This window comes from Mirounga angustirostris, unplaced genomic scaffold, assembly GCF_029215605.1.
Source record: "Mirounga angustirostris isolate CCGP_5_RB_7025 unplaced genomic scaffold, mMirAng1.0.hap1 SCAF_11, whole genome shotgun sequence".
Lineage (NCBI taxonomy): Eukaryota > Metazoa > Chordata > Mammalia > Carnivora > Phocidae > Mirounga > Mirounga angustirostris.
This window is the reverse complement of record NW_026991719.1, coordinates 13,638,766-13,665,723: the sequence shown is the minus strand read 5'-3', so window position 1 is coordinate 13,665,723 and position 26,958 is coordinate 13,638,766. Positions and strand designations below refer to the sequence as shown.

The following is a 26,958-nucleotide window of genomic DNA, read 5'->3' as shown; positions in this document are numbered from 1 at the left end:
CAAAAGAAATATTCATTTATCCACAAGGTATTCCCTGACACCTTGCTGTATGCAAGGCAGCGCTAGGAGCCTAATCTTTCTCGCCTCTGAGATAAGTAAATTGGACTCAACAATTTGCTCATTCATTCAGCAAATCAGTATTGAGTGCCTACTACCTGCCAGGCCCTGCGCTAGGCACAAGACGCACAGCAGGGAATCAGATGGAGAAACCCCTGCCCTCATGGAGCTGACAGTTCAGATGGGGGAGGCACAATCACATACAAGTAGTGAAAAGCGACGAACAGGGGTGCCTGGCTGGCTCAGAGGGCACAGCATATGACTCTTGATCTTGGGGGTCATGAGTTTGAGCCCCATGTTGGGTGTGGAGCCCACTTAAAGAAAAAAACAAATAAAATATTTTTTTTTAAAAAGTGAAGAGCAACATCATATAAGGACGGGACAGATGATGAGACAGATGATGAGGGGATGGGCAGCCAATGTGGAGGAAGCAGTGGGCATGGTGGAGAAGGGGGATGGAGTGAGGTCGATGGATTCCAGAAAAAAAGTCAAAGAGATCACATCTCAAAGACTTGGTTGTGGATGTGATATAGGGAGAGAGAGAGAAGGAAGAAGGCCAATTCCTAGCTCGCAAGGTTGATGAGTCATTCACTGGGGCAAAAGATGTGTGAAAAGAACCTCAGCCACCCCCGGGGGTTGTGAGGGTCTATAGCGAAGGTATAGGAACCTGGGGCAATGGAACCAAGCCCCTCCCCAGACAGAGACCAGGGCAAAGGAGGAACCTTAGCAAAGAAATGCAATGGCTCTCACAGGTGGTTATTTTAACGCCTGAACTGGGTCTTTGTCTAGCTAAAGGGGAAGCCACTAAAGAGCCTGTTCCCAGAGGCCCAAAGCTGAACAACTTAAAGGGAAAAATGGACGGAAGAACCAACTGCAATTGTAAACACTGTGAGGTACCATGTGCCCTGTGAAAGAGGGGTCTTGCATACTGTGGAGGCACTTGGGGAAATAGTTCTCTTCCCCCTTCTGGGCGTAGACTGTGTTGGCTCTGAGAATTCATATCTGTCCTTGGGAAATCCCTGTAAGTGTGTGTGTATGTGTGTGTGTGCGTGCACGTGTGTGCAGGGGAGAAAGAGGGAGAAAGACTGAGAGACTGAGAGAGATCCACAGCTACCATTGGACAATCTGACAAGGTCAGCAGGCAGGTCTGGGGAGACAGTGGGCAGAAGAGTACCCATGGGCGGCTGCAGAGGTACGTGTTGACTAATGCACACGGAGGGAAAGGTCCTGCTGGCGGAAAGGGTGTATCCTGGGGTGAGAACAGCTCTAGGGGGTAAACATCTCAAAAGGGAGATGCAGAGGTGGAAGAAGGAGGAGATTCCACAGAGAGGAGAAGACTTGAGGGTAGGGGACAAGGACAGGAACTGGAGTGTGCCTCTAAGAGCCCCCCTGTGAGCGCCTAAACTCCTCAGGACACCTGAGGTTTCACAGTCTTTTCTTCACGTGTGTTTTTTTCCCCTCTTTGATGCTCCTCAAACTTCAGCACGGAATGTCAGACCCACATAACTGTCTAGCTGTGTTAGGGAGGAAAGTGAGATCGGGGACTCCCAATCACCCCGGAAAGCTCTCCGAGATCTTTCCAGAGGGAACAGCAACTTATAGAGGGGAAGGTCCCCTCCACGGAGTTCCCAAACTCCACCCACAGGGAGGTTTGTAGCGCCCCCTGGTGGAGCCGGGAGTAACACAAGACTCGGAAAAGCAGAGTGATGCGGGTGGACAACTGAAGAATGGGGGGGGGGGGCGGTCCAATCTGTCCCTTTCCCAAATACCGTGGGGGAAGCAACCGTTAAGAGCGAGATGGAAACTTCCATTTGATTTACAGAGGCAAAACACCAGGCGCAGTGCCTGGCTCAGAGTTGGCACTTAGTAATTGGCAGCCATTACCATGATTATGATCATTATGATTATTGAGATTCAGTTGCTATAGATATCCTGTGGCCTTAAATGATCTGGGAATGGTTCACAGAGGAAGAAGCGCTGCAGGCTCAGAACAAGTAGACTGTAATGTGGAGGGGTTTGAGGGCATAGTCGGTAATCCCGCGCCGAATCCATCCTCAGCCTTTCTTCCCAGCAAGTATACATTGGCCAACTGATGCTCATGTGCATCACACTTAGCCCAGAAGACTGAGGATCTCCTGGGGCTGTGCTTCTTGCTTCAAAAAAGGTCATCCCTTTCACTGTAACCCCTTTGGCTGCCTTTTCCCAAAGGGTCACCAGTTGTTTTGAAAGGCCCACGATGAGTCATGCTAGAGGCCTGAGGAGGCCAAGAGACGCTGCAGGAGGAGAGAGAAAAATTGTAGCACAGGAAGAGAAAGATAGGGCCAGTCAGGGCCCCAACAAGAAACAGATGGCACATTCAAATGAGGATGACTTCAAGAGGGTTCTTTTCTTAAAGGGACTCCTTGCACAATGGCAGCGGGTGGGAACTTTCAGGAACTTGGAGTCAGCAGAGATAGAACTGCTACCACCCCTGGGCCTGCCTTCAGGGATGAGGGGGGAGAGAGGTCATCAGACAAAAGGAGTCATGTAGCCTTCCTTGAAAGAAGCAATGACCTTAGGTGAAGGGACGGAGTCATCCCAAAGAGGGAACTGAGCAGAGTAAACACCCAGAACGCACTGTCCTCCAATCCTCTGACCTACTTCCAGAACTCTGCACAGTTTGGACCCAACTGGAAACCTGTCGATAAGGGAACGCTGTTGACATAATCCACATAGATCAAGCACCCAGGCCACAGAGCAGGCTGGAGAACGACAGAGAAGGGCAAATAGAAGGTACTTGCAACAGTAAAGGAGGGACATCTGTGGACCGGTATTGGTGTTTTTCTGTTTGTTTGTTTTCCAGAATATAAGACCATAGGCCCATCAGCAGCAGGCAGGCTGAGCATCATTATCCCGGAAATGATGGATGGGTTTATATTTACCAACCAAACTCTTTGCTCTTGGAGCAAAAGACAAGGCTCCGTTTGGAAACAGTCACGCCCAGGTGTAGGAGTAGGAAGAGGAAATCCCAGCAAAGGGATCGCCTTCCCTGCGGCTACTGACAGGACCACGGGGCACTAGAGAAGGCATCGTGAGGGGGCAGGCACAGGCGCCAGGGGTAGGAGTAGGGGAGAGCAGAACGGCTCAGAAAGGAAACCAAACATCTGGCAGAGAAGAGCACGCAGTAGCAACTGACGATACCAAGTGTAGTCGGGGGTCCTTTATAAAAAGCTCTGGCTCAGAACGCCGGCGCGAGGTTGAGCGTAGGTCATGGCACCCAGGTGATGCATCCCATTTCTCATGGTCCCACATTCCATTTCCTTCTGGTTTCACCCAACGTCCTCCTGGAAGTCCTACAGATCTTCCCCTACACCCACGCACGCGAGTGTTTTCGCTTGTCACGAAATGATCAGCATTCAGTGAAATGCTTCTATTTTGGGGGCAGTACCATCTCTGAAACAAGACGCAGAAAAACAGGGAGGCAGCTAGGGGCTGCACTTAATCTTCTCTAATATCGCAGTGGGAAGGAAACTGGGGAATGAAAACATAGTCATTTAGAAATGGTTGATGAGTCACTGATTGGCATCGGGTGGAGAAAAGGAGAAGTCATTCCACATTCAGAGTTTGCCTGGTCTTTAAAAATAGGCTCCTCACTCTGCTGGAGGGGGGCGTCTGGGCTTTAGAGCCGGAGAGGGTGGCCGAGGGCTCCGGCCCGGACAGAAACTGCCCTCGGCAGGCAGCGCCCTCCTCCTCCGCCAGATGCACCTCAGCCCTTGAAAAGCCTCCAGCTTCAAGATGCAGAAAGACAGCGTCACGCCTCCTGGTTCCTCCTCTACCTCTTTCTTGAGGCCTTAATAATACTTTGGGGGAAACTTCAGCTTCGGGGGAACCAGGCCAAGTAGAAGAGACAGCACTTTGTGCGACCCTAATTTTGCCATCACCCGCAGAGCTCCCTTTCCAGGCCCGGGACGACCCAGCTCTCTCTGGTCTCCCTGCTTTTGACCTCCTTTGGTGTTTATTCGTTGTTCTACATTTTAGTTGGTGGGAGTGGGGGGATTAGAATCTGTCAGATTAGAACATGGTGTAATGTTTGCTGGAGGAGGGAAATTAAAGTCTCGGGTAAGCAGAGGTTTGGAGACTGCCTGGGAATTTTCTTGCTTCCTGTGTTATAGAAAAACAAAAGAAAACAAAATAGAAACACCGCCTGCTAAGGGCTTTACCTTTGCCAGATAGTTCTTGGGCTTTGACGTGCAGATCTGGGCCACGGGCGAGGCACTGAGCCAAAAAGAGCTTGACTGCTTTAGAGCAAGAAGGGCAGAGAAAAGAACAGATCTAGAAGGTAAAGGATGGCAAAGGCCAGGTCAGGCTGAGTTGGAGAGAAAGCCTGGGGACTTTTCGAGAGCCAGTGGGAAGAAGAGGGGCAACTGCTGGGTTGTGATGAATTGCTGTTTGGGGGAAAGGATGCGCGGCGAGGAACTTGGTTGTGTGTTAAGAATGGGATGGCTTCTTTACATGTTGTCGATTCCACAGGAAAAATCTGAATAGCTTTTCAATTATTTTGAATTGTTGGAGTGGTGTTTCTTCTGAATGCAGCACTGAGCTGAGGCGGACCACGGGGTGGCCTGGATTTATGCAGGTTACCAGCGTGAAGTACATCCCACCCATGGGTGTGGCCCTGCGCCCCCCAACAGACAACTTTCACAACATACCCGTAACTTTCTTACGTTATATTTTGCCTTGTCACTTGCTTAGTGAGTTGTCCTTGCTCACACTGGGATAAATTTACCCCACCCTAAGTAGAGACAAAAGAGAACAGTCTGATGCTGGGTCTAGTTTCAGAAAAGTAGGAAGATCTGCAAGACCCAGATTTATCTCAGCTTGGAATTCTATCCTGAACATGCAACTTGGGATATCCAAAATCTTCCCACTTGCAGTCTCTATCTTCTTCAAGAAACTGCTAAGGTGCTGGAGGTAAAAGAGAGACTCAGTGGCCCATGGACTGTTGAGGAATGTTCCCATTTAGCTGAAAGCCTGCAACTACAGTTATTTCTGACACAACGTTGTTTTAAACATCACTGTATGCACAACATACACTTTCACTCTTACACATTTATCCTTTATCATCATTAATAATTTGCATTTTCACTTTATGTACTCGTTTTGGTCCCTCAACATCCTGAAAATGACCTTTAGGCACACACTCACCTTCTGTCCAAACAAGATGCAACTCCTCTAGAAAAAGAAAGTAAAGCAATATACTTAAAGAATTATACTTCATAATCTGGCGGGATTTATTCCAGGACTGTAAGGTCTAAGAGGCATTTGGTAACGCATAATGCCCGTTCCTGATAAGAATTCTTAGTTAACTAAGAATATAAGAACACTTCCTTTAACTAGACAAAGAGTATCTCCCATTAGCCAACAGTCAACTTCAGGTTTAATGTTACCAAACAAAGGACAAGAGAGCTTGTAGCATTTCCATTAAAGTAAAAGAGAAACAGAATTCCTGATCTCACCGCTGTTGTTCCATTCTTTGTTGTTGTTGTTGTTGTTGCTGTCCCATTCTTGTTCAACACTGCCTGTAGGTTCTAGTCACTGTGGTAAGATGTTAAATAGCAATAAGCAGAAAAAACGTATCAACGCTCCCAGATGATTTACTTGTTTGCCTGGAGAAACCAAAAGAATCTAATGAAAAACCAATGGGCCAAATAATCAAATTCATTAAGGTGGGCCAGTTAGAAAACAAACACACAAAACTCACTTATATCATCTTTTCTAGAAATTAGCAATCCAGTTAGAAAATATAGTGGGAAAAGATCGTATTTTTAACAGTAACACGTTTTTTACAAGTTAGCTGCAGTATGGACGAGGCGCGCCACTGCACGTTCATCTGTGACTCCCAGCAACAGAGACAATCACTTTACTGAGTATTTACTATGTTCCAAGGGCTGAGCTGACACCCAACTTCCCCAAGTGTATATTCTAGAGAAAAAAAATCAGCCCTTCCAACTCACAGTTTCATGATATCCCTGCTTAGGATGCGACTTAAGAAGTCTCTTTCTTAAAGTAAATGTGTTTCAGCTCCTGAAAGTGGGGGGCTAATGCGGGGGGCGGGGGGATGGGCATAGGCTAATGGAGGCTGTATGCTGGATTGGTTCCCTTTGCCCATCCCCACTCAGCCACTCTCTCTGCTCCTCCTCCCCGGGAGGCTGGTCTTCATGGGTCACATCGTGGGCTCCCTTGCTTCTGGCTGAGCACAGCCAATGGGGAGCCCCAGCAGGAGATGGGGGGCAGGAGGAGAGTGAGGCTGGGATGCTTGCTCAGTCTCCTGCACGGTTGCTGGGCCAAGGTCTTGCTGTCTTCTCTAAACAGTTCCCCAGTTGGGCCCCCGCACCACCCTTCAGCTGGTTTCCTCGAGCCTGCCTCACACTTTTGTAACAGATCCCTTTACTAAACTTTCCTCGCGATGAGCCTGACTGATGCAGTGATAGGGGGATGGCCCAAGTTTGGGAAGCCCACATGTGCTATGAGGTCATCAGGACAACCTTTTCCGCTGAGTATCATTAGTCCCCCTTGACAGAGGAGAAAAGTGCAGCTGAGGGGGTGTGGGTCGCTCAGCCAGCATCGTCCCCCCCTCCCCGCTGTCCAACATGTGGCCACGCAGCCTCTCGCCTAAACCCAAAGCTGCGTCCCCCTTGCGGCTGACCCGTCACCTCCGTGTGGTTCCCCCAAGTAAAATACAATCGTAACTCTGGCCCACTGTGATCTAACCCCTCGGGTTTCTTTTCTTCAGGCCAAATGCTCCAGAAGGCCCTGTTCTGAGGGAGTGGTGGCTTACACATCCTTGCATGTCAAATCTCTTCAGCCAGCTACGTAGTGGCTTGGGGACTCAGGGAAGAAAGGGAGCCTTCTATTGATCTTCAGGCTGCCACGGAATTGCCCCTGCTGTAGCTGGCTGTGTCCCAGCTGAGGTGATAAAAATAAAGCATAAGAAGCCCACACCCACCCAAGAATGGCAGATTCCTCAGTGATTCCAGCACTTCTGAATGGACAGGAGGCCTCGTAAGATTTTAAAGAATTTTTTTTATATTTATTCATTTGAGACAGAGAGAGAGAGAGAGTAGGAGCAGTGGGGAGAGGCAGAGGGAGAGGGAGATGCAGACTCCCCGCTGAGCAGGGAGCCCGATGCGGGGCTCGATCCCAGGACCCTGAGATCATGACCTGAGCCGAAGGCAGACGCTTAACGACTGAGCCACCCAGGCGCCCCAGCCTCATAAGATTTTAGCCAACTAATAATGACTCATGTTGTTCTCTGGCCTTCTGTGGGTTTTAAAGGTTTTATAAATGACACTACACTTTATAAAATTGTTTTTCTGGGGGAGGACAAGGACTTATTTTTACTCTTTAGGTCGATGGAGGAGATAAAAAATTTTAAATAATTTGATGAAGCTCATTTAACTTTTTACTGAGGAAAATCTGAGTGATCTCAATGATTTATTTAGTGTTTCCTTTTTGCTTTCTTCCTGAGAGGACAACTACTCTTATACACTCCAATATTTGTTTTTTTAAATAAAAATTATCTTTTCAGTATTTAATAGCAGTGAAATCAATCCAAACCCTCAGATGGTCCTTGGAAGGAAGTCTAGCCTTGTGGGTAAGAGCTTGAACTTTAGCATCAGCAGCCCTGAGACTGACTTCCCAGCTGTGTTATCTTAGGCAAGTTTCCTAACCTCTCTGCATCGCAGGTTCCTCGAGTATAAAATGAGACTAATGGTGGGTACTTACTTCATAGGGTTAATGGGCGAAGTAACTGAGCTAATTCATGTAAAACTTTAAACGTGGTGCTTAACACAGAGTAAACACTCAGTAATTGCCAATTACTATTATTACTATGTTGAAGCTTCTATGACAGGCACTGAGGAGGGTCAAAGAGGAAAGAATCTCTGCATGCGAGTGGATTATAATTTTATAGAAAAAAAAAATGAGTATCCACAACTATAATACAAGGCTGAACTATGGTCTCATAGATACACAGAGTGTGACCGCAGTACGGAGGGCGGAGAAACTATTTCCAGCTTTGCATTCTAGGGAAGGATGCATGACCAAGGGACTGACCCTGCAGACGGTGGGGATTGTGATAGCTAGGCTAAAAGGGGAGGGAATGCCAGGCGGAGCAAACAATGGGGACAAAGGCCCACGGGAGAGGGGACCGATGTTATGCTCAGGGGACAGTGAATGTTGAAGCTCAGCTGGAGCACAACATGCGTTAGGGATGAGGGGAGACAAAGGCCCTGGCAGAGAGGACAGGGACTGGACGGACAGGGGGAGACAGGGCAGAAGACAGGAGGCAGGTGCGTGAGCGTGCGGGCGGGAAAGAAACTGAAGCTCAGAATGCAAGGAGAACTGGAATGGAGTCAGAACCCCGGGCGTCCTACCCCTGACTTTCTATTCACTGGGCCATGAGAACTCTGGCTTCCGTTTCTTCCTTTAGGAACGAGGGGCACCAGAGCAGATCATCGCCAAGATCCTTTCCATATGTACCACCGTGAGATACACACCTTAGGATCAAGGAATTCACCGTCTAGCCAAACTCACAAGGGTTCGTTTTCACTTTCATATTTTCCCTTCTCCTCTCTTATGCTCTGGCTCTTCTTTCCCTCCGACTGATCTTCCATATAGCTCAACATATGTCAGGCTGTCAACATACGGCATATTTTGCAAACAGATAAACAGTGGCACATATGCATCCATATATTCCTGGCATGCAGATGCCCCAGCTTGGCTTTGTCAGCCTCAGCAGAAAGCATTTGGTAAGTCTGTCTCAGAAATTCCAGAATGCACGAGCCACCATGGAGCCTCTGACAAGCGGTTAAAAGAAGTCGTTCCATGTCTTCTCTGGTGCAAAAGCCAGAACACTGCCTCCCCGCCCTTTCAATTCAAAGGCATTTAATACCAAAGGCTCTGTCCTCTCTCTCAACTATTTGGGATGTTCTGACCAGGGGTCAAACTGCCCATTAAAGGTTCTTTTGTTTTTCCAGTTGGCAGTGATTCATCATGTCCTCCGCATGAGAGGAGCAGCCCTACAAGGACCTGGAAAGGCTGTACTCTGAGACTCTTGGGTCTCTTTTGTCCACTTAAAAATAAAAATAAGTTCGTGTAGCTGACTGTGTAAACGTCCACCCCTGTCCTTCAACACTCGCCATTTGTCCCTGCGTGCCGGCCTAAATGCCTGAAATCGGCACCTCTCTGTCCGTGGGCTTCCTCTGCTGCCACACACAGCAGGCCCAAGGCGCTCCTGTCCTTGCTGTCCCCCAACATCTCTCAACCAAGGACTGATGAGAAAGGGTGGATAAATGCCCCAGCTCTCTCACCATTCGGTGAGATATTTCTGAAGCCGTGGATCCCAGAGTTGCCTCCGAGAAACTGGCCTGATAGTGTATCCTCCTTGGCTTCCTCGCTCTTCCTCCCTCGTGCCCACCACCATTTCCCGGAGTCACTCCATTAACGAAGGGCTTGCGCTTGAACGCTTGGGGTCCCCTCAGAAGAAGCTGAGTTAACATTTAATTGCTAAAAACTCAGGAGTCAAAGGTCATTTAAAGAAGGTAACCCCAGACAGAAAGTTTAAAAAGTTTCTCTATACTATTGCCCTTTAACAAGCTACTGCCAAGTTTTCAGGGAAAGCCCATGGGCAAAATTTGATTTGTTATGAGCTGAATATGGAGAGGAAGAAATCAAGAGTTTGAGATGCAAGTGAGGCCCATTACATCTCAACCCTTGATCCATTCGGTAAGCTCTAGGCCAGTGCTGTCCCACAGAACTTCCTGTGATGATGGCATGTTCTAGAGCTACACCGTCCAATACAGTAGCCACTAGCCACAGGTGGCCTTTGAGTACTCAAAATGTGGGTATTGCATTCAATTTGTATAATGGTTATTTAAATAAATCACTTATTGCATTATTATATATGTTGCACAATAGAGTTTTATCTTGTATTATGATTATAATAATGGCTATTCCAGTTCCAGCTGTTTCCCCCCAGCCCCTTCTCTTTCCTCTCCTCAGTGAAGCCCTGGCTTGAGCTCATTTTTCTGTCTTTGACCCAAGTGTTCCCCTCAGGATTGGTTTTCTGTTCTTGCCCTCCAGACCTGTTCATTGTCCACCACCTCCCAGACTTTGGGGACTATTGGTGGGCTTGCCCTCATGAGGGAAGAGTAACAGAGTTGCCCATCTCCAGTGTGAGCTCCTCTTTGACTTCGTTCTACTGACTCAACCTGGGGGGCAGAGACACCAGTTGTGTCCTACGTAGTACCTCCTTCCCTTCATACGTAGGCTTGCTCTGAATCTGTGGAGAGACCCGGACAAATTATGCCCTTGTGGAACAGCGAGGTAGATGCTGACATATGTCTGCACGTACCCCCTTAGCGCCCTTCACCACCTTCACACACACCTGTCACTGCCCTCACCACACCCAGCTGGCCCCTCGATCTCTTTGTTGGAGGACAATCCACAGGCTGCTAGAACCCACTTTGTCCATGCAAGGACATCCAGAAGCGCCTAGGAATCTAAGCTGCAGTGAACCTCGATCCACTGATTATCATGGGGAGGGGTGTCTAGAAATACTCCAGTATTTATACTTACACTATCCCCAGAGCAGGACTGAGCCCAAGCCACCCTCTTGGGGACTTGGCTTGATACATCGCCCTCCTTGGTTCTTCCCTTTCCAGTTGCATTTCCTTACTGGTTTTTATGAACCCCCATCTCAGAGTCTACTACCAGGAATCCAACCTAAAACAAGTACTTCTTTAAATGAAAAAAAACCAAACCCTAAAATTCACTGAAGTTTTTAATTTTGTTTTGTTTTGTTTGTAATCTCATTTAAAATTTTTAAAAAAGCTTGTTTGGGGGATGGGGGAAACAGGTGATGGGGATTAAGGCGTGCGCTTGTGATGAGCACCGGCTGATGGATAGAAGTGCTGAATCACTACATTGTACACCTGAAACTAATATTACACTGTAGGGTAACTGGAATTAAAATAAAAACTAAAAAAAAAAAAAAAAAGCTTGTTTTTAGTGGGGCCAGTAGGTAGAAAGGTTTTCCAATGAAATGTTTAAAAAATAGTTTGAGCCTAGCAGAATAGATCAGTGTTACCTTAAACTCTTGAAAAAGTTATCGGTCCAACAGATATGTTTGTAAAGGTCCTCAATCCAAACATTTCAATCGGTAGCTCAGTGTCAGACCCTCGAAATATAAAAGTAGTTGCTGCGGTTGTATAACGCCACCTGAAGAGGTGATGGTCACACGGTACCCCAAGCCGCTCTCGATTTTACCCAGTTCCAGAGAAGGAGTCCGTTAATCACACTGCTGCTTTGCCAAACATACTCAGCAACACAGACGTATTAAGATGAAACTGGGCTCTTCAAAATCTTTTTTAAAAAATTCACCAAAGGGCTATTTTATGACCTTGTTTCTTTATTAAGGCATAACGTATGGAACGTCTTGTTTTCAGTCCCCAGCAGCTGCCAAAACCTGAATGTATCAAATCCAACAGATCACAGCCATCCGGGAGTTCTATTAATAGCAAGATAATTTTCAAATCCACTGTACCGAGTAGCGTTTTGTGTTTTGGTTAGGCATGTAATACATTCCATATCACGTCTGGTGAGCTGTGTTTTGAGGTTGCATTTTTAAAAATAAATCAGGCTTGTTTTAAATTAGGCAAACAATAAATCCATCACTGTTTGGTATTTTGGCTTGGGATATTGTGGTACCATGGCTAATATCTAGGTTTGTGGAGCCTAAATTAAAACACACTTGTCTCTTTTATGTTCTTGTACTGTGTTTCTTGGTGTTTATCAGGAATCACAGAAGTGTAAGAAAATAACTCTCTGGCAAGGAAGCAAGTTGCAATGACCCCATGAAGCATATTCTCTAATATGGGTTCTGGTCTATTTGGGGGCATCTCAAATGAGGAGGAAGAACTGTACAACATTTTCCCCTGGTTCAAACCATTTATCAAATCTCTCTCTCTCGGGCGCCTGGGTGGCTCAGTTGGTTAAGCAACTGCCTTCGGCTCAGGTAATGATCCTGGAGTCCTGGGATCGAGTCCCGCATCGGGCTCCCTGCTCAGCGAGGAGCCTGCTTCTCCCTCTGACCCTCCCCACTCTCAGGTACTCTCTCATTCTCGCTCTCTCAAATAAATAAATAAATCTTTAAAAAAAAAATCTCTCTCTCTCTCTCTCTCACTTTCTGTGTGTGTGGTTTAAAAATCCTTTCCTACCACAGGGTCATAAAGCTGCTGTCCATGGCAGTTAATTTTCTTTGTCGACTGGGCTAGGCTATTGTGCTCAGTTGTTTGACCAAACACCAGTCTAGATGATGCTGTGAAGGTATTTTATAGGTGTGATTAGCATTTACATCAGTAGACTTGGAGAAAGTAGATTACCATCCAGAGTGTATGTGGGCCTCACCCAGTCAGTTGAAGGCCTTGTGAGAAAAGTCTGAGGTCCCCAGAAGAGGAAGGAATTCTGCCTCCAGACTTCCTTCGGACTCAAGACATCAACTTCGTGGGATGCCTGGGTGGCTCAATTGGTTAAGCGTCTGCCTTGGGCTCAGGTCATGATCTCAGGGTCCTGGGATGGAGTCCCGTGTCGGGCTCCCTGCTCAGCGGGGATCCTGCTTCCCCCTCTGCCTGCCGCTCACCCTGCTTGTGCTCTCTCTCTAATAAATAAATAAAATCTTAAAAAAAAAAAAAAAGACATCAACTTCTTGCTGGAATTTCCAGCCTGTCAGCCTGCCCTGCAGATTTAGGACTTTCTAGCACCTACAGTCAGATGAGGAAATTCCTTAAAATCTCTCTCACTCTCCCTCCCTCCCTCTCTCCATGTATATATATATATATTCTGTTTCTGTTTCTTTAGAAAACTCTAATACAGATATCAGATATTCTCCTACATGTTCTTCTATAAGTTAAGCTTGGGATTTCACAATTAAAAACCCATCTGGAATTGATTTCGTAGATATATTCTTAATTTATTATTTCTTCAGTCAATTTCACGTGCTTTGAGAAAATGAGCTAAATGTGTCTATTTACCCGTCCTCTTGGACTGTAAGTTTGTGTATCTCTTTAAAAGCATAAACATCGGGTGCCTGGGTGGCTCCGTCCTTAAGCGTCTGCCTTCGGCTCAGGTCATGATCCCAGGGTCCTGGGATCGAGTCCCACATCGGGCTCCCTGCTCCGCGGGAAGCCTGCTTCTCCCTCTCCCACTCCCCCTGCTTGTGTTCCCTCTTTCGCTGTGTCTGTCCCTGTCAAATAAATAAATAAAATCTTAAAAAAAAAAAAAAGCATAAACATCTAGGGGCGCCTGGGTGGCTCAGTCGTTAAGAGTCTGCCTTCGGCTCAGGTCATGATCCCAGAGTCCTGGGATCGAGCCCGCATCGGGCTCCCTGCTCAGTGGGAAGCCTGCTTCTCCTTCTCCTACTCCCTCTCCCACTCCCCCTGCTTGTGTTCCCTCTCTCGCTGTGTCTCTCTCTGTCAAATAAATAAAATCTTAAAAAAAAATAAAAAATTAAAGCATAAACATCTAGCTCTCGCTGCAGAAATCCTGATTCAACAGGTCTGAGTGGGGGCCTAAGCACATACATTTTGTTAACACAGGCAATTCTGAAGTTCTATATAGAAGAAAATAAAAATGAATATTTTTATATCTTCCTGATAGGGAACATCTGAGAATGCTGTTAGAGACAAAATCCATTAAGAAAACAGCTTGAGATATTTGACCATATCAAATATTTTTAAACTGTATAAAATTATCAGTTCTAAGATGAATAAATTCTAAGGCTCTAATATGTAACATGGTGACTATAGTTGCTAATACTGCATTATACAATTAAAATTCGCTGAGAGTAGAACTTAAGTGTTCTCACCAAAAAAAAAAGGTAAATATGTGGGGTGATGAGTGTGTTAATTTACTCGATGGGGTGAACCTTTCCACAATGCACATGGGTATCAAATCATCATGGTGTGCACTTTAGATACATGACAATTTTATTTGTCAATTAAACCTCAAACTGAAAAAAAATTCATACAGAAAAGTGCATCTGTAAGATTTTTAAACCCCTATACAGCAAGCAATGCCATAAGGAAAGTTAAAAGTAGGATAAAGTAGGAAAAATGTATAAGATGTATTAAAACAATGAGTATCCATATGTAAAAAGCTCTTATAAGTAAATACTGCAGTAACAAGAGAATAGGTCAGAATGATTAAGAACCTCAGTCACAGGATCTGGCTGTCTGGATTTGATTGTTGGCCCCAGCACTTACAAACAAGATCCTGGTGGGCACATTACTGAATCTCTACCTCTATTTTCACATTTCTAAAATGGGAATCATAATAACTCTACATGGTCATGGTGAATATTAAAACAGGTAATGCCTGTTAAGGGCTTAGTGTAGTGACACACTGTAAGGTATCAATAAATACTAGCTTTTTTTTTTTATTTTTTTATTTTTTTTATTTGAGAGAGAGAGAATGAAACAGAGAGCACATGAGAGGGGGGAGGGTCTGAGGGAGAAGCAGACTCCCTGCCGAGCAGGGAGCCCGATGCGGGACTCAATCCAGGGACTCCAGGATCATGACCTGAGCCGAAGGCAGTCGCTTAACCAACTGAGCCACCCAGGCGCCCAATACTAGCTTTTTAATGAAAAGAATGCCTCCCCAAAATGGGCAGAGGACATAAATGGGCAATTCATCAAAAGCAACAATAACAACCCAATACACGTGGTGGTGAAACATAAAAAAGTGCCCTCACTTATGGTTAGAAAAATACAAAATAAAAGATGATATTATTTTTATTGTTATCATGGATAAGATTGGCAAAGATTAAAAAAATAGATACCACCTCCGGTTGGGGAGGGTGATGGAAAACAGATTGCACACATTTCTCCGTGGCTGAGATTTAGTACCCTTGTACAGGGAAATAAGATATCCCACCACCACCACCTTTGAGAACCACTCACTGCCTTGGCTTCTGGCCCTCTCTCCTGTCACCTGGACCTCTGAATCCAGCAAGGAAAGGGTTACCTTGGGGACCCTGCTCTATGCTGAGGTCAGTATCCATTCTGTTGCTGAGTATTTTGAGTATCATCTCTGGATAGAATCTTTCTGTAGAGTATTCTTGCAATATGTCAGAGTTTGAAACACGTACACCAAGGAACTAATTAGAAAAATGCATAAAAGTCTACATATTCAGAAGTTTATTGCAAAATTGGAAACACCCTGTAAGTCCTATGAGACACTTTGTTTAAATTTGTCATGGTAAATCCATACAATGTAATATTATGCACATCTTAAAATGAGGACATTAAAATGCCCCAGGATGTAATTAAGGGGAAAAAAACACGAGGTACAAATCACCATGTTTAATATCATCACTTAAAAAAATATATAGAAATCATAAAAAAATATGATCACTTTGGTTGTATATTTTTTCATGTAAAAAATACATATGTATATGTATATGTATACATACATACACAATACACATATGTATTTTTTATATACACGTAATTTTTTAAAAGATTTAGTTATTTGAGAGAGAGTGCGTGTGGGGGGGTGGGGGGTGGGGCTGAGGGAGAGGGAGAGAGAGAGAATCCCAAGCAGACTCCCCACTGAGCGCGGAGCCCATGTGGGGCTCGATCCCACAACTCTGAGATCATGACCTGAGCCAAAATCAAGAGCCAGACGCTCAACCGACTGAGTCACCCAGGCGCCCCTATATAGACATAATTTTTAACAGTATTTATCTGAGCTGAATTGCAAAAAATCAGCACAAATTATTCCTATCTCTATCTCTGTACCCTTGCACTGTGACTTTGGCTGTCCTCAGATCAAAAGGTGAAATCTGTCTCTTGACCACTTAAATCTATGCTTAGCCATGTAACGGGTTTGGCCGATGGGACATCTGCAGATGTGGTACCAGCAGAGGCAAGAAAAATGCTTGGGCTTTGGTGCTTTGCCTCTTGTTGCTGCACTTGGAACCCTGAGACCACCATATGAAGAGATGAAGAGCCTGTTCTCCAGCAAGTGAACAGCCTGCTGGAAAAGTCATGTGGAGGAAAACTGAGGTGTCCTGGTCAATACCCTGCCAACCGCTAGCTGTGAAAAAGGCCGTGCTCAGCCACCCAGCCTCAGCCAAGCATCCAGAAGACTGCAGAGATACACTGAACCTAACCTGCCAAACACAGAATGAAGTCATGATCATTGCTTCCAGCCACTAAGTTCTGGATTGTTCAATATGTTATCTCAGGCCAGTAAATTTTGGATGCTTAAAAGTTTAAAAGCAATTTTGTATAACTCTGCATTTTCTAAACATTCACAAAGAACATGCGTTACTTTTTTTTAATTTAAATTCAATTAGCCAACATAGTACATCATTAGTTTCAGATGAACATGCATTACTTTTTAAATCAGAAAAAAATTGCTTTTTCTATTAAAAATTTTCTTAAGTAATTTAAATTTCTTAAATTACTTAAAAAATTTTTAATTAAAAAAAATGAAAACCTCTACCAGATTTAAGCTGTTTGGCAGAATAATAATATTAATAACTAACAACTAAATAGCACTTACTATGTACTAGACACTGTGTTTTTACAGATATTATCTTAATCTCCACAATAATTCAATTGCAAAGAATACTGTCATCATTCCCTTTTTCCAGTTGAGGAAATGAAGGCTGAGAAAGGTCTAATGACTTGTCCAAGGTCACACAGCTAGTAAAATGGCAGCTCTGGGTTTGATCCCAAGCAGTCTGTTTCCCGAGTCTGTGCCTTTAACTGACCTAAGACAGAGACAAAACTATACATAAATGTAAAAGGTCGTTTCTCAAGGATTTGGTATCTGAAAGTTACAGCTGTGAGATATCCAGGATGCTCTCTGGTCTCTCTTGGGTTCCCTAACTTCATATGACTTCATCAAATACATTGGTTTTGGGGTGGATATGGTAGAGAAGATGTGCTGGAAATCAAATTGTTCCATTTTGCTGCTGGTTATCAACACTTACAGAGATCTGTTGAGGGCGATGGAGGGTGTTAAACTTCTAACTAAAAGCAGGTTTGTCAATTGACAAAGTTCTTTTAATTTATGCTTTCCCTCTCCACCAAGGCTGCCAACTAGAGAGAGCTATTTATAAGGTTGTTTATCCCATGTTCTATTGTGCAAGAGGCATTTTTATGCCACACTTCCAACACAGTTCTGCCCACACTACAAACAGTGAGCGCTCAGCAAAAGTTTACATGATGATGGCGATGATGATGATGCTCAGACATATCCAGCAAGTTCTCAACACGGGGTGGTGTGGCTGAGTACTTAAGAGCAGAACTTGAGAATCAGACCTGGGTTCAAATCGTGATGCCATCATTTACAAGTCACTGGTCCTTAGGCAAGTTAATTTCTTGGTGCCTCTGGTTTTTTCCCATGTCAAACAGAGATAAGAGGGTGGCCGTAAGGATTAAGTGATATGATTATTGTCAAGAACTTGGCCAGAGCTGCTACTCTCTATCATCATCATCATCATCATCATCATCATCATCTCAACTTAAAAAGTTTAGAAAAAACTATGATTTGATCAAATTCCATATAATCTGTAGACTTCAATGTCATCCAAAGCAAAATGTAGGACATCTTAACTCTGGATGACAAAACTGAGAGCCTAAAATTCTTACTGACAATCCTTTCTTGTGGCCTTGATAGTATAAAATTAGCACAAGATGGTGGCCTTAAGTGGTCAAATGGAATCAAGATTGGTATTCCCATCTGGAGTCACCTGATGATCCTTGCCATCTGCTGAGAGAAATTGCCCCCAAATACTGTTAGGACTTGAAGATGTGAGACCCTTTCCAACTTAGCATGGTCATAGCCATAGACTGTCCATGCCTGAAAACAACAGAAAGCAGGGACTGTTCTGCCTTTTCAGGACTGCCTCCCACAGCCATTATTACCCAACATGACAGGCTTTTGCTCTTCCAACAGACAGAGTTAATATGTCCAGTCTTGGATAATAATTGGAAGTCTGCAACAGTTAAACTGTAACCATGACAGAGTCATGTTAAAAAAAACCAAGGAACAGATTTTGTTAAATAAAAACAAATGGAATTAAAGGAAAGGTCATAGTTTTTGTATTTCTGTAACAAATGCAATCTAATGATCATCCATATCTGCTAGAATTCCTGGTGGTTTTTTTTTTTTTTTAGGTTATAATTAAATTTCTCCTTGAATAATCATCTTGCACACTTTCCCTAGGGGAAACTATTTACATTTTCATCATATCTTTGAAAATGTAATAGATCTCTATTTTAATCAATCAGCCTTCCGTATTTGGATCATTCCTTGAAAGGACTGATGAACAGGTTTGTTTTTAAAAATATAATTCAGGGGGCGCCTGGGTGGCTCAGTTGGTTAAGCTACTGCCTTCGGCTCAGGTCATGATCCTGGAGTCCCGGGATCGAGTCCCACATCGGGCTCCCTGCTCAGCAGGGGGTCTGCTTCTCCCTCTGCCCTCTTCCCTCTCGTGCTGTCTCTCATTCTCTCTCTCTCAAATAAATAAATAAAATCTCTAAAAATAAATAAATAAATAAATAAAAATATAATTCAGCAGTGAATCTGACTGGTACCAGAGGTGCCATAGATCAGCGAAGTTTTAGAGATAGTTTTGATAATGAACAGCTATCATGCCAGAAATACCTTTGGCAGATTCAGAAATGGCTGCGATTTGTTCAGTCAGTCTCCCTATATCCATACCCTTGTGTAGTCGCCATCTACACTGACCCTAGATTTGGCCATGTGATCTGTTTGACCAATAGGATAATAACAAATGTGATACAAGCAAAGATTTGACAAGCACTTGCACACTGGGGCTATCCCTCTCTTGCTATTCTTGTTTTGTTTTGTTTAAAGGTTTATTTATTTATTTGAGAGAGAGAGAGCTCAGCTCCCTGTTGAGCGGGGAGCCGAACACGGGGCTTGACCCCAGGACCGAGATCATGACCTGAGCTGAAATCAAGAGTCTGACGCTTAAGTGACTGAGCCACCCAGGCGCCCCTCTTGCTATTCTTAGGACTCTCATTAGAGCTGCCACGTGAACAAGCCCATCCAGGGCTGCATGATGGATGATGAGAGAAATCCATGTCTGGAACTAAAATGGCTGCCTCCAATATCCTAACTGCCGGCCAATGTCCTAGCTGGCCCAGCAGTGGCCTGTGGACACATGAGTGACACCCAGTTAAGACCAGCAGAAGACTCCTCCATCTGAGCCTGGCCCAAATTTCCAGAGCACAGAATTGTGGTTGTCATTTTAAGCCACTTTTGGGGGTAGTTATACAATGAAAGCTAACTGACCTCGTGCCCCAGTGAGAGCAGAGTTACAGCACCAGCGTTAGGGCAGATGTGGGGTCCCATCAGAATGACTTTGCTTATAAATTGAGAGAGGCCTAAAACAAGAAGTAGGCAAATATGGGTTGCTCCATCCATGCACAAACAATGATCAATGTAACAACTAAGAAAACTGGAACAAACGCGGCAGAAAGCATGCGTATGGGTGCGGGCTGACACCTCACGACTCATTATTCGGAATCAATTGAGTAAACACCTGAAATTATGAAAATTTTAAGAATAGTGAGGGCTAGGGCGCCTGGGTGGCTCAGATGGTTAAGCGTCTGCCTTCAGCTCAGGTCATGATCCCAGGGTCATTGAATCGAGTCCCGCATCGGGCTCCCTGCTGCTTGGGAGCCTGCTTCTCTCTCTCCCTCTCTCTCTCTCTCTCTCTCATGAATAAATAAATAAAATCTTTAAAAAAAAAAAAAAAAAGAATAGTGAGGGCCTCCAGGGCAGCACAACTTAAAACTTAATTTGCTTGCTACTTTGCATTTTAGGCTTTGCATAAAGCTCGTGAAGCCCTTGGCTGGACCAGATCAACAGGCTCGTAAAACTGGGACTTGCTGGGTGTTTTTTTCCATCACTTTCTCTAAGTATATGCTCTGTAAAATGTCCCTTAGGAAAAGGGCTCCGTGGTCATATAAATCAGTGCATACTCTTGCTTCCTCTTGGAATGTCACAATGTACCCTGGCATATTAAAGACCTGTTCATCCTTATTTATGCCAGTGTTGCAATGTGTTTGACCATGGAATCCTTTCTGTAAGTAACATATTAAAATCCCATTAACCAATGTTTCTCAGAGCATACTTGGAGAAAGCTTTTTCTTAAGCTTTCTTAAAATGAAATACAACACACAAATGGAAAGGTACATGAAGTGCAAACATGTAACATAATGAATTATTGTAGACCAAACACTCCTGTAACTACCAGCCAGGTCAAGAAATAGAAAGAACATAGCCAACCTCTCCACTAGACTCCTCTGTCCTCCTGGCCCATTACAAATTCCTCTCTTCATTTCCCTGAGTTTATGGGAATGACTTCCTTGCAGTGTTTTATTGCTTTGCCACCTACGTATGCATACCTAAATTATACACTTGTTTTGTCTGTTTTTGAAAGCTACATAAATGGAATTATACAGTATGTATTGGAGGGGCATAGGGGAGAAGTATCTTCAACATCAACAGATAATGTCAAACTCTTTCCCAAACTGAGGGCACCAATTGAGACTCCTCCCAACGGCATATGAGAGTTCCAGTTGCTCTACATCCTAGATCATACTTGGTAATGTCAGATGTTTTAATTTTTGGCAATCTATTCGATGTATAGTGGAGATTTTAATTTGCATTTCTCTGATTAGTAATGAGCACATTTTATTATGTTTATTGATCATTTGGATATCCTCTTTTGGGCAGCTTATGTCCAAGCCTTTTGCTCATTTCTCTACTGAGTTTCTATTTCTTTCTCAATTTGTAGGAGTTTTTTTAGTCTATTCTGGATAAAAGTCCTTTGTTGGGTATAGGAGTTGCTAGTATCTTCTCTTGCTCCTCCTTAGTGGGGTCTTTTGTTGAACAAAATCTCTTCATGTAAATATCATCAGCTGTATCACTTGTTTTCCTTTCATGTTTAGCACATGGTGTGTTTCCTTTAATCACACCTGTCTCCATGTCCAGCAGAGTTCTGGGGAGCTGGACTTTGAATGGTCAAGCCCTTTCTTTAGTCACTGGTCCTGCTGAAAGCCTCAAACTGCAGGCCCAAAGAGAAAAGGGGAGTGGGTGGAAAGGGGAAAGGGCAGAAGGCCAGGGGAGGAACACTAGGGATCGGCGGGAAGGTGACAGGGGCCCTGCGGGTAGCCAGAGGCTAGGACTGAAAATGGATTAAAGGTCACATTCACCATCTAGCTCCTCACACGTGTAAAGGAAGTTGGCAGGATCATCAGGGTGGCTCTCTCCCTGGGAAAGGTAGTTTCAAGGTCAAGGAAACACTAGGAGAGAGCGCAGGGGCCCAGGTCCCGGTGGCTGGCAGTATGCTTCCCGACTCAACTGAGCAGGCCGTGACAATTGCTGGCATTTGGCAATCCAGCACGGAGTGTGTCAGACAGAGCCGTCTGGTCACGGTGGAGTCACCCCGACCCTGGAGGTCAGCCAACTCTCCGCTCATCCTTGCATTGTGGGAGCTCTTCTCACAGGTGCCCATCCATGTGCCTCGACCCTGGGCTGGAGGGACTCCCTCCAGAGCCCTATACCATTCAAGGATGGCGTGCCCTTCCTTGTGGCCCATCCCACATGGGCCAAGCTGAAGCTGCTCCCGTTGGCAAAGCAACAGTCTCATTTTCCTCTGATGCTTGGCCACCCTGCATTCAGTGACACTGAATCCACTCTCCCGAGGTCAAAGGCTGTGGGGCAGGTTTGGATGCATCTACTGAGACGACTCATGAACTCACCATTCCAAGCATTTTAATTGGCTGCAGGATGGGGTGTCAGGGTGCCAAAATCGGTAAGATGCGCCAGATGTCTTGGGTAGAGATCAAAATTGCAAGTGAATTTTGTGAAAGGACCTACCAACGGGCAGCCTACCACCACTGGGCCTGCTGCCAGCACTAGCCCAGTTCAGCACCTAAGTGCCAGGCTCCCCTCGGAGATGCATAGCGTGGCAAGGGACTGACACAATGCAGATTCATCTATGAGCTCTTTTGGCTGCTCACCCCTCTTGATCCATCTGGGTCGTTTCTGAACAGTCAGCAATTTCGGTTTTTAAATAGTCCGTAAATTTTCAGTTTCTTTACACTTCACCATAAACTTGTGATTTTTAAATTGTTTCAAATCCTCTCTCCATTCAGCTGTTAGAGCTCAGTTCCATATTTAGTTTTATATGCTTCTCTGGGTTTTGTTTTATTTGGGGGTTTTTTTGCACATGAATATTTTTGTTTGCCATAGTAGAATGCAAGAGTAGCATGTTAATACAATCCAGTTTAATCTGTAATGTCAGATTTTTTTTTAAATAAATAGCTAAAAAGGGGACTGGAAAAAAATTGTAACCAGATAAGGTTTCCCTCACAGTTATCTTTACCATTGCTTCGTAATCAGAGAAAGCTCTCGAATCTTGATATATTCTCGCTCTGAGTATCTGTTTATTTTATTGTCCCGTGACAAAAGCTACAAGGACAGGAACATTTCGTTGTACTGGTAGACTGGGAACGACCTACAGGAAGTCAAAGAACTGACATTCACTGGTCAGCTGCTGCGTGCCAGGCGCCGAGTTAATTCTCTTAACGGTTCTGGAGGGCGATATCATTATCCCTCTTTTATAAGTGGGGAAACTGAGGTTCACTGAGGCAAGATAACTTGAGCAAGGTCACACAAGTCAGTCAGCCGGTCAATGGCAAAGGCGGGATCGGAACCCAGGTTCATGGCATTTCCACTGCAACGTGCTGCCGTCAGGTAAGAGCAGGGGACTCGGCAAAGCTGCTCTGTGGAAGGGAATGATAAAGTGGTGCCTTTGCTTCATGATAATTGGTAGGAAAAAAAATCTTTACATTCACTTTCTGTTTTGCTGTGGGTTACCCTAGAAGCAGAACCTAAGAGAAGGATTTTTGAGAACTCGTCATTTCTTCGGCTGGTGATTCCAGGGAACAGCAGTGGGGGAAGTGGGACTGGAAGGGGAGGCAGCCAGTGAAGGGGACGTTATGGACCCCTGGGGGGTCACCAGAGCTCAGTTCTGCTGGGGAACTCCCAGAGCCCATGGTTGCCGCAGACCCGAGGGTTACCCCACCCCAGAGTTGCTCCAATGGAGGGGAGAGGCAGCTGGGTATTCAGCCCCCGACTGGCAGCCTTCATTAGAGGAGGATGGCTGTGGGGGGATTAGCCCTCCAGCACTTCGGGCTTGCCCTGAGGGCGGGCCCAGATGCTCCTAGGGCTAGAAAAATTCCCACCGGCGCTGGCTGAGCTCTGCAGGTGTTTGCAGCAAAGAGCCTTTGGCACAGAGGTGGATACCAAGGGGATGTGGGAGAAAACCAATACTCTTTGCTACACCCTCTACCAATAAAAGCCAACAAAAAGTAGAAATCAACATGAGCTCTGCTAAAAGCCAGAAGGCTAGAGAAGGGCTTAACATCCCTCCAAAGAGCTATGCAATGTAATACTCCTGAGACGTTCGCCCTGGCACCTCCAAATCTAGTTTGCCACACTAAAGAAGTGGCACCCACCCACACACACTAGAGTTTAATAATTTAGCTATTATTTGAAAGCGATCCTATTAACAGTCCATTCATTTTCTCCACGGCAGTTCAGTCGTTGAAATTCACCCACTGTGTCTTGCGACTATTAGTGATACTCTGGGTAGTATTATTTATGAGTGTGTACAAAAAAAGATTTGACAAAGATTTCATGTGCAACCTGATACGAAAGACAAGATTTCCAAATCTGCCGGGGGTGGGGGGGGGCGGCCGGAGCGGGGCAGGGCAGGGGGGGGTGGAATGGGCTGGGCTGGGTTTAGTCTCAGACCTCTTATAGCTGGAGTCCGTGCCCCCCCCCCGCCCCCCACCTTCCCAGTCACCATCTGGGGGGAGGGGTGGAGAGTGGTGGTGGTATTTAGAGATTTTAAATACCCGCTAAATAAAGGGGCTTTTTAATGCAAATTAACCCACTTAATCCCTTTCAGAGACTAGCACTTTCACAACAGCTTTTCAAATAGAAGAAAAATGTTATAATGGGGAGGAGGGTTGACTACTAAGGAAGCAACAACTGAAGTTAACTCCTCGAATAGAAGGCTGTGATGCTGGCCAGATTTGGAGAGCAAACATTCAAAAGGAAAACTGCAAAATTGAAATAATTTTCAGCTTCAGGTCCTCGTTCCATGTACAACTAGTGCTCTGCCTTGTACAAAGGGGCTGCAATTTAATTCGTCTACTCTGGTACAAGTAGTTTTACACTCAGGAAGAAAAGTAAAAATAGGCTAAGTAGTTATCAGAATAGTCGCTCCAGTGGAGGATGTTGGTATTTGGGGAGACTGTGCGGGGGGCGGTGGAGGCCAGGGGCTGTATGGGAAATCTCTGTACCTTTATATTCAATTTTGCTGTGAACCTCTAAGTGCTCTAAAAATAAAGTCTCAAGTTAAAAAATACACATTTTATAATGCTAATTTTTTAAACCTTTGCATAAAAGTTGTGAGGAGATAGGACAAACACAGTATCTTCATATTACAGACAAAAGCATCGAGTAGTTCAAGTTCAAGTAACAAGTGGAAGAGCCTTCTGATTTTAGGTTCAGGATGTCTTTTGTGGCATGAAGTCCTAGGGAAGCCGAGGAAGAAAGCAAAGAGAAATTTTCCTGTTTTGCATGTTTTGTCCCTGGGAGAAACAGGAGTGGACCCTACTTAATTCTGGCCAACAAAGTGTGTCCCAGTAGGAGGGTGAGGGTGAGGGTGTGTGTGTGTGTGTGTGTGTGTGTGTGTAGGGGTGTCAGCTTCACGGGATCATTCTCTATAACCCTCCTCCCAGAACTCTTATGTGTTGAGGTGGTTGTACCTTGAGAGACCTTCATTATATTCTACCCCACCCCCTTCCACATACCTGCCTTCACTGGTTGGTTGCCCAAGGGCAGAGTGGTCCACAAGCATGCCCCGTGCAGAGAGTGTCCGAAGCTTACCCGTGGAGTAGAGCACTCTGGGTGTGCCAACTTCAGAACCGCTCTGGCAATCTTTTCCCTCTGCCTGAAAAATCTCCTTTCTCACCTCTACCCCTGCCTGACTAATCTTCCTCTTTAGGGCCTCAATCTAAAGCTAACTTCCCACTGCATCAAAAACTGGTGATGTATTGTATGGTGAATAACATAACATAATAAAATAAAATTTTAAAAAAATAAAGATAACTTCCACCAGAGATGCCTTCTCTGGCCCTCAGTATAAATTAGTTTTCTCCCATTATTCTTTTCCCTGCATCCTGTTTTTTCTTCAGAGAGCTTATCAAAATATATGATTGTTTAGACATTTGCCAATCTGTTTTCTCGCTAGAGCTCCTCTCTACAGACTATAAGGTTCATGAGACCTGAAACATCATTTACCACCAATAACCCAGCATTCAGCACAGGCCCTGACATGGAGGTCATACTAAATGTCGAATAAGTGGATGCGTGAATAAATGAATTAAATACATTAAATGAATGAAACTAGTCATCCCTTCTAACTTCACATAACAGCCTTCTCTACCTCCAACCAGACTATGAATATCAAGATACCAGAGGTATAGTAAAGGAATGGGGGATCAGGAGAGATTTTTACAGATGGTTCTGAGGACTTGGGCTTAGAGTCTGAGTAATATGGGAAGGCACTAAAGGGTTTGAGACATCTTTTATTCTGCCCTCTACTTCCCCTAGCACTCCCTCCCATCCCTAGTGACTTCTAGAAGGCACTCAATAAATTTGTTGAATAAATGCCTGAGTGCATGAATGAATGAGTGAGTGAATGAATAAAAATATTATCTCTATCCCTAAAGGATTTAATGAGCATTGGGATAAGATACAACTCGTATTCATGGAATTATTGGAGAATTCCAGGAATGGGAGGGGGTTGTAAATCACATGGCAGACTTCAACCAAATATCTGGTGAAAGAAACTTGGTAATTATGTTTCTATATTTTGAATTGGTTCACTGTCTGCCTAGTCTTCACTATTTCAGTTATAAACAGCTTCAGAGCAGTGCCCAAGTGATTCAGATCCCTGGGGGCCTAGCACAGAGCCTGAGGGCGTGAGGTATACCAAAAAATATTCTTCCGGTTCTCATGATGCTTCAGCAGGCTGGATTAATTTGTAATGTAGTGCATTTCACACACCAGCCCTCTAACTAGACCCTGGGTAATCTCTTTCGGGGAGCTACCAACTGTGCTTCTCATCGTCTTGTGCAGCCAGGAGACAGCTCTGAAGATTCTGGTCTTTCTCCTGGTTGTCCTGACCCTCCAGGTCTCCCTGGTGATGGGGGTGGGAGCAATGGTTGTTGGTCTGGAATCACTGGCTCTTCTGTACAAAGACCAGGGGTGGTGCTCCGGGGTTGTGGGAAAAGCAATGAACTTGTTTCTAGATTGAGTTCACTATCAATGTGTCTACAGACCCATCATTTCATTTCTCTGTGCCTCAGTGCTCCTCACTCATACAATTAGAGGGTATACGGTGGATAAGAGAATTTCTAAGATCCTTTCCTGTTCTTCTAGGACTCTAATTCTTTTTTTTTTTTTTTAAAGATGTTATATATTTATTTGACAGAGAGAGAGGGAACACAAGCAGGGGGAGTGGGAGAGGGAGAAGCAGGCTTCCCGCTGAGCAGGGAGCCCGATGCGGGGCTTGATCCCAGGACCCTGGGATCATGACCTGAGCTGAAGGCAGACGCTTAATGACTGAGCCACCCAGGCGCCCCTAGGACTCTAATTCTTGATGTGACATGAGAAAATGATTCCTTAAATGGCCACAATCCATCTTCTAACTTCCAGAACATTCCTCAGCCATAT

At 44.9% G+C, this 26,958-nt stretch overlaps 1 pseudogene; it reads left to right on the top strand.

Annotated features, from left to right (window-relative positions):
• Positions 1–14,437: 14,437 nt before the first annotated feature.
• Positions 14,438–22,126, top strand: LOC123843405 (poly(rC)-binding protein 2-like; annotated as a pseudogene).
• The last annotated feature ends 4,832 nt before the right edge of the window (positions 22,127–26,958 follow it).